Source organism: Cucurbita pepo, unplaced genomic scaffold (assembly GCF_057944985.1).
Source record: "Cucurbita pepo subsp. pepo isolate OVF unplaced genomic scaffold, ASM5794498v1 scafford_10, whole genome shotgun sequence".
In the NCBI taxonomy this organism is placed as follows: Eukaryota; Viridiplantae; Streptophyta; class Magnoliopsida; order Cucurbitales; family Cucurbitaceae; genus Cucurbita; species Cucurbita pepo.
The window spans coordinates 149,339-158,458 of record NW_028257915.1 but is presented as its reverse complement, the minus strand read 5'-3'; the positions used below and the strand labels follow the sequence as shown (position 1 = coordinate 158,458).

At 34.7% G+C, this 9,120-nt stretch overlaps 1 non-coding gene across 1 annotated transcript; it reads right to left on the bottom strand.

The window, feature by feature from the left end:
* Positions 1-388: 388 nt before the first annotated feature.
* TRNAC-GCA (transfer RNA cysteine (anticodon GCA)) lies at positions 389-460 on the bottom strand. Its single transcript has one exon. It is a non-coding gene; the product is annotated as a tRNA-Cys (tRNA).
* Between the last annotated feature and the right edge of the window lie 8,660 nt (positions 461-9,120).

The following is a 9,120-nucleotide window of genomic DNA, read 5'->3' as shown; positions in this document are numbered from 1 at the left end:
AGCAAAGAAGAATATTTTAGAGAGCTATTCCTTTTTATTTAAGATTTTGATATTTAAGAAAAGAGAAAATGAATAAAAATAGGAGACATTTTATAGATTTAGGAGGAGTAAGTGAAAACAAAAAGGGAGTCATGACCCATTTTCGGTGGGTTCTCGAGGCACGGATTGCAAGTTAAAACAGGTTGAAAACAAAGTAAAATGTTTTCTCGAAATAAAAAACATGGAGTGAGTACAAAGTTGACTAATTGTAAGTTTTTAACCATGTTGGTTGCTTGGATACCACACTCTTTTCTTAATGTACATGGAATCGGTAATTATTCTTATTTCTTTTCCCTTTAGACACTCGGTGGTCGGGAGTAAATCGAACAAAGTATCTGTCCAAAATAAAAGGGCCCAACCAGATTTGAACTGGTGACCTCTTGATCTGCAGTCAAATGCTCTACCACTGAGCTATGGACCCATTTTGCATGATTTTAACTTTAGTGACTTCTTCTACAGAGTGTCAATCCAAAAGTGTAAAAAGTGTCTGTCCAAAATAAAAGGGCCCAACCAAGTTCAAACGGGTGACCGGTCAAATTCTCTACCACTGAGCCATGGATCAATTTTGTAGGATTTTAACCTTAGTGACCTCGTAGACATAGTGTCGGTCCAAAAAGTGTAACAAATTTCTATCCTAGATAGAAGGGCCCAACTAGGTTCGAATTGGTCACCTCTTGATCTGCAGTTAAATGCTCTAACATTGAGCTATGGTCCCATTTTGTATGATCTCAATCTTAGTGACCCCTTCTACAGATTATCGGTCCAAAAGTGACCCTACCGAATCGACTATGGACCAATTTTGTATAAATTGGTGGATTACCTATCGAGAATTAAACACAGGTCGTTAGATTCAAAGTCGAAAGTGCTAACCACTACACCATAGAACCACTCGTTAAACTTTATTTTGACAGCGATTTTGATAAGCGTCAACAACGCTGGATTTTGCAAAGCTAGAGGTCGTAGTATGCTTACAGACTTTCACAAGGTGTTTTCAACTTCTTTTATAGGTAATTGAACTTTTGAGTCCATGCAAATGATTGGTTGGATTAGTATGAGTTTAAGAAGACAGAGGAGAGGAGAGAAGAGAGACTTTGTTAGAAACTCACCCATAGGTAATCTCCCAAGATGTTTTCAACTTCTTTTATAGGTAGAATTTTAAAATCAAACCACAACAAAATTTACTTCTATCTAGCAAAATTATTTTTTTGTTTGAAACAAGATTATAGATAAATTTAAAATCCAAGAAAACGGATCTGAGTTTGATATTATTTGATTTTGGGTATGGACACAACTAGTTGATTTCTTTTGATTACATTAATGAATGTATGTAGATGTTTAAAGTGTTGATCTTCATGGTTTTAGAAAATATCAACACATCATCAATATAAACTATCGAAATTTTATATTTGTCCTTTTAAGAAATTAGAATTTTCCGAAATCCCAATTTCATGTCGAATTTTATAAAAACATTTGACTCTAAATTCTTTTTATCAAATCATTTTTGTTTTGGATTGGATATCTTATTTATTCTAAAACCTTATTCAAAGATTTGTAGTTAATTACTGGTATCAGAATTTCTAGTTTTTTTTCACCATGTTAACCTAAAATGTCAGAAATGACCACCTGCTCTTTGGAGACCTTATCAGTTTCCTCTACAAAATATCACCTAAAATGTCACAGTATTTAGTGTTTGATACTTTTTGACTTAACCCTAGGGTTCTATTTACGGTGAACTTGTGATTATTTTTGTCAAATTATATATTTGATTACCTAATACATTAAGATATAATATCTTATTTAAATAATATTAAAATGTGGTAGAATATCATAATATATGTTTAATTAATATGAATATCATTCAAATTTCAAATATATATTTTTATTTAATGTTTATGATACACATCAATTATTTTAATATTTAACATATCAAATACGTTAATATGTTTTGATATTATACTTCAAGACTATAGGAACTTTCTCAGAGGACCTGAGAGTTACATCGGCCCACAATGCATCTCATGGACTGGCTCATGAAACTCTCTTCTTGAGAGATGACCTAACATATAAAGAAGACCCGATTCAAATAATAGACAAGAAAGTCAAATGATTGAGAAACAAGGAAATCTCTCTCGTTAAGGTTCTATGGAAGAATCATAGACTAGAAGAATCCACTTGGAAAACAGAAGGCAAATAAGAACCTTGTACCCTGACCTATTTTAGAATAAGCACTTTCGATGACCGAAAGTTTTCAAAGGAAAGGAGAATTTGCAACACTTAAGGTCTCCAATAAGAGACCGTGTATAATCCCTACTAGGTTGTATCTAGAAGCAAAGAACAAGTAAAATTGAAAAAACATTAAGAAAATGGTACTTTTTCTAATTTTTATAAACTTCCCGAATCATTAAATTTTTTATAGAATAAGAATTACAAGGTGCTTAAAAAAGGAAGGCTCTAATCGGAGAAGACTTTTCTGGCAGAAGATTCAGAAAAATAAAGAATGAAATTATAGAAATTCTAGACGTTTCAATGGTAGTGGAAAATCCGTCTATAAATTATGAATTAGGGTAGACTATTAGGGGCAAGAAGCAAGCTTAATCGAGTACCCAATCGAGAGATACAAGTTTTTTGTTTTGGGGTATCGTGTTCATGGGTTTACCTCGAATTCGAGAACTATAGTCCACTATTCATTTCCAAACTTGTTCCTGCACCTTCTAAATAAGTTTACCCATAAGTTTGGTGAAGGAAAGAGGTCCTCAAAGTGCTAGTAGGTTTTCACACGAATTAGTCCACGTTAGGTTACCCTCTAATGTTTTCCTAAGCAAAAACCTCAACTCCTAAAGCCTAACCGATGACATTATGTATAAACCTAGGTTCATCAATAATCCATGTACCAAGTACCGAGAACTATGTGAATAACATGCTAAATAAGTTGCTAGGATCCATACCCATAAGTAACCATTATCTGCATTATGATGTGTACTAAAAGGCCCCTATTCCTCTTTAGGTAGGATGTCCGACAATATGTATCATGAGCTGGATGTTATGATAGGCCTACCTTTCCCATAAGCTAAACGAGATGTTCTGCACAACGATTTACCAGTAGGATTACATGATTATGACGACACCACTCATGTGTTCATGGGGAGAAAATTGAAGGTTATTTTAGGGGAAGGTTTTCAGGATCAGTATATGATACATAACATGATGACCTCTAATTCTAGCTTAAGGTCGCGATTAAAAACCTTCTAGTAGGCTACTTACTAAGTTTTACTCACTCCATGTTTATCATTTTTTTCAAGTAACTAAGAGTTGGTCGTGGATGAGTGGACTTTGGAGTGTGGGCTATGGACTAACTTCTATTTTTAATCTAGTATTTTTTGTTCTTCTTTTGAGTCTGCTTCTTATTTTGTGTTTGTAACGAATATGTATATGTAACACCCCAAAAATGAAGGAAATTAGCTCCCATAAGAATAAGTCACTCATGAAAGACTCAAAGGATAGAAAGGAAAAAAACTTAAAGGATTAAGTAAGAACAAAGGACTTAGTCAAGTCACTCGTGTACCTTAACAAGTGATTTCAAGGAGTTAAAGGCCTTTTGAAATGGAGAGGAAAAAGTAAATGAAAAGGGCAAAAAAGTCATTTTATCAATTATCAAGAATCTTTCCGGATTTGTAATTCCTTACCTAGAAGGAATCTCAAGATTCAAAATAAGCGAAAAATGATCAAAAATATTCGGAAAGTGGAAAAATACCAAAATACCCCTAGAAGAATGGATAACTACAGAAATGCCACTCTAATTAGAATCAAAGAATCTACCGTGACCATCCGAGCAAAATCCTTCAAACTCAAATTTCAACCGTCGGATCTCCTCCAAAATTTGATATGATCTAGAACGAACACGCACGGATCATCACATCCAACGACTAGTATTCAAAGTCAAGATCGGTAAGGATATGATTGGAGTTGATATCTCTGAAAAATTATCCAGAAAGTTCGATCTCTAAATAACGAAGATTCTGGAGCTCCCAATGTCGGTTTAATCTCCTCCGATAAAATCTGAAGTAGGAGCAACAATACGGAATAAGAATCGAGAAAGGTCGATCCCCCAATCAAAGGCAATAAGCGTTTAGATTCTGGGTCTCCTACTCTCAAATTTCTTCCAAATTCGAGAGCAATCCTCCACCATTTCTTAAAATTTGACATTTTCTCGGGTTTTCTCAATTTTAACCCCATTCCAGACCGATTCTCATAGAAAATCTTATGGTTTTAGAAACTAGACACAATAAGGAGTATGTGGAAGGAAATTTGAAGTAATTCAGATACTGGAAGCTCAAGAATTGACGTCCCAAACGTCGATGACGAGGCAAGTAGCCACCTTGGACTTTTTGTTAAGAAATACTTGTAGAAATTGCTTAGATTTTCATATGAACCCTAAACCAAGTATGAATTAAGGATATATAAAGAAAAACCCAAAGAACCGTGAGTTAAGACCCTGAACCGATCAAATAGCTCGAGATTTAAGTAACGTTAAAATTGATGGTGTTAATATAACACATGCGGAAGCAATTTGGATCTTAGGCACTTTTAGAACATCAATTATAGTGAATAACTAGCATGTTCATAAGTATTAAAACTTAATGAGTTTAGATACTAACCTTTTGTAGTTCAAACTCCTTTTTCCTCACGAACCGGTTTCGTACCACCACTAGTGTCTTCTCCACTATCCACCGCCCTAAACAAGAGATAGATATTAGATTTCTTTTCATTTCAGGAACAAAAAGTACATTATCTAATATAATGAATCTATCTCCAAAAAACAACTTTAAATTTCCTACTGATCTTGCTGAGACAACCTCTCCTGTTCCAACCAGGAGTGTTATCTCGCCGTCCGCAAACATTCTCCAGGAGCTAGTTTCCTGGTAAAAAGAACAAATATGATTAGTCGCCCCTGAATCTAGTATCCAAGTTGAGTTGTCATACTCTACTAAACATATTTCTACAACGAGTAAATCATATTTACCTTGTTGTGTCTTTTCGGCTTTCTTCTCTGCAAGGTATTTTGGATAGTTTCTTTTCCAGTGCCCGTTTTCGTTGCAATGGAAACATTTTCCTTTATCTGCTTTTTGAACCTTGTGTTTGCGGTCAGTAGGAATCTTATTTTTCCCTTTACCCATCTTCTTCATCAAAACACTTTTAGAAGTTGAAGGTCCAGACTTATTTTTGGAGGACGATCCTCGTAGTAATTTCTTGGAGATAGCAACATTTGCTTCTCCTGTTTGTCCCTTGTTCGTTAAGAGGGACTGATAAGTCTGTAGCTCATTGAGAAGAGCAGTCAAGTTATATTCTATTTTATTCATTACCACATTGGTGCGGAATTGGAAGAAGCTCTTCGGAAGAGACATCATGATAAAACTGACTTGACTCTTCTCATCAATGACAGCTTCATTTTCTTCTGCCACATTGAAATGGACCATCATGTCCAGAACATGTTCTCTAATTGAGGTCCCTTCTTTCATACGACAGTTGTAAATGTATTTTATGGCTTCATGTCTAAGGGAGAAGGACGGTTGTCCAAACATCCCTTTTAGAGATTCCATAATCTCTTTAGCAGTACCCATAACATCGTGTTTCTTAGCAAAAACATCAGATATGCTGGCAAGAATGTACACTCGGGCTTTTGTCATTTGCCTATATCCATCTGCCATATGCATCCCAAACTGTTCGGTTTGCATTTGAGCTGGGGTTTGGAAGACACTCCTCAGTTAAAACAAACTTTAAATCATCAATGACCACTATTGTGTTTAGGTTTGATTTCCAAGTTGTGTAATTGTCGCCGTTTAATTTCTCAGAAGCGAGTAATCATACTATTGAGTTTGTCATGCTGTGATATAAAGAATATTCTATTAGTGATTTTACTTAATCCTATTTAATCCAATTAGTTTTAGCAAATGTAATAATGTACCCAAATCATTATTAATTTGCAACGATACTTTAGTGAGTTAGAGCAACTGCTACCGAGGGGCAGTCAATCACTCATTCATTAAACCAAGACATTCTTGACTTAAACACTAATCCCAGAATAACTCTTGTTCCTATAGCGTTCTTAGTTATCGCTGTTTTTGTCAAGAATATACCAACTCTTAGTATTTCTTCGTAAGTGTGACCCGTCATTTTCAGACCTCATAGATCGGTCCCAACAATGCTATCGAATGAAAAAGCCAAAGTTGGGAACGAACCTAAGAAATCCTATCCATTTCTGGAGTTTGCGTTGTTTCGACTCCCATGTTATGACCCTCGGAATGGATAGTTGCTCTAGGGCAACATGCAGGTGGAACATGGAAATCTCACGATGCAACCTAGTGGTGGAGACCATAGGACGTATTTGATATACTTCCTTCTCCCACTTACTATAAATACTTTCTCTATTCACCTTGTTATTGACTCATGCAAATACCATCCGAATGGAGGACGCTCCCAGGGCGACACGAGGCCAAGCATGAATCTCACTGTGTGAATTTTACAGAGAGCGTAAAAAGAAAACGATGTATCTTATACACCTTTTTCCTCCCACTAAGTATTTTAGATGGTTGGGTATACTCATTACTTAAGTATATTCTGGCTAATTAAATATAACTTAAGTCTAGGTGATTTTTCTAAATTTTACATCACTTAAGCATGCTCATAAAACTGGGCTAACTAAGCTCAAGTACTGGTCCGATCTCCAGGTAGTAGGTGTTCCGTAAACCGTCAACTTAAGTACCTCCAGCCTTAGACAAGATCGTGCTAGGTGAGCTTTCTCGTAACCGCAATTTTGTAAGACATCGACCTATTTTAACTATTAAAATTGATCGTGCTCGGTTCTTAACCCTAAGTGAGCATGCACTTATCTTTATTATAGATTTTAATGTCTATCTCGTTTTATGACGTTGAAAATAACCTATAACATGCATCTAACATGCTTTATATAACAATTATATAATCATCCATTCCATGTAATAATATAACAATTTATATCTATCACTCATGGAACCCTAAACATGCATACTATACATTATAACACTTATAACATACTTGGAATGCATGAAACATGCTTAGCCTATGGTGGGATTTTAAATCTATATGACATACTTTATGCATATAAATTTTCTATTTAATTAAAACATACATTCATAATGCATAATTAATTAAACACACTAAAGTGGGTTGGTTTTGGCATTTTAAGCAAGCAATTAACTAAATTATTTCATTAATAATTAAAAATAACTTGAGCCACTCTCGAGGATCACGAACTGGGCGAACCAACCCTTAAAAATGTTGAATCGGACCCCAACGGCAGAAAAAACACCCGAACTTCCTCTTCCATCTTCTTCGGTTCAGCTTGTTATCTCTTCCATTTTTTATCAATTACAACCTGAAATGGACTCTAATGACTCCATAAAAATTACAGACCTTTCTTCATTCATTAAAGCCCATACACGTTAGGCTTATTACAATAATTGTATCAAATGGAAGCATAAAAAACATGCCAAAACCAAAACCATCCACTTTAGCAACCCTAAATTTCATTCATGAAATGGTACCCACCATGATCAAATTAATGTAAATAAAGTGCCTAAAACTTGCTCTGATACCAATTGATGGTGTTAATATAACACATGCGGAAGCAATTTGGATCTTAGGCACTTTTAGAACATCAATTATAGTAAATAACTAGCATGTTCATAAGTATTATAACTTAATGAGTTTAGATACTAACCTTTTGTAGTTCAAACTCCTTTTTCCTCACGAACCGGTTTCGAACCACCACTAAACTTGGAAGGGATTTTGTATATATGAAGAGAGTCTTTGTGAGAGGTTTTTTCTCAAGGTTTTTCACCAAGAAGAAGAAGACCTTCCATGTACCATGATCACTCTATTTAAAGAGTCATGTTTGCATGTTAATGCAAATTTGAGTTCACCAAATTTTGACATTCATAATTCCACTCAAATGTTTGGGATTATGTGGCAAGCATGCATGTCTAAGTGGTATGATTATCGTTTTGGGTGTGAGACGTCTCAAGTTCGATTCTCAAAATGCCCCCAACAATATTATATCAAAATAAATTATGCCAGATAATATGATTTAAAATGTGGTTTTTAAACATTGAACCAAGAATATGAGAATAGAGAATGAAACATATACTAGGAATAATAAAGATCGTCTCGAGCCGCTCTTCAAAAAGAGCATTACACAAATTGTTCTATTGTATTCTTTCTAGGAACTTTTCAGTCAAATAGGTCATCTGTTTTCACAATCCTTTTAAGGAAGATGCGCCGAAATAACCGATGAAGAAGTTTTAGAGAGCCATAGGTTCGAATCCTGTCACCTTGATGTGTTATTCTCAGGGGCCGAAGTGTAAAGCCCTGTAGTCTATCCGTGGTCAGGAAGGCTGATGGTGTTAATATAACACATGCGGAAGCAATTTGGACCTTACGCATGCAAGTTTGGTTAAACAAAATTTTGACACCTCAAAATTCCACTAACATGGATTTTTCCATTAAATGAAGTCAACATTTTGACTTTCTTCATTTTAATTCAACAATTCATTTGAATAATGAATTTCAAATGAAAGTAACATTAAATGATTAATTAAACTATTTAATTAATATTTAATATTAATTCAAATGTCAATCCCAATCAATTCCACACATAATTGTTTAAGATATTTAAATCTTATTTAAATATCTCAGATTCTCTTTTTTTGTTTAATTCGTAAATAACACAACAATGCGGTTAAATATATCATATATATGTAGCGCAATTCCTTAATTTGAATTCGAACACTTCGAACTCACTCGTCACACTGTTCTATGGTTTAGTCCGATATGAGCTAGCATAGGGACATAATGAACCTATAGATCATGGGCTCCAATGATCTATGATTAACCGGTTAAACTCATAAACCTTGTTAACCAACATTCGTTAACTACTAGGCCACTCCACTATAGCCTAGTAGTTGCACTCCTCTCACTATAGATATATTTCTATCCATTTGATATAACCATGATTAGTAAGTCGATCCTTCACAGGTTGTTCGTAAC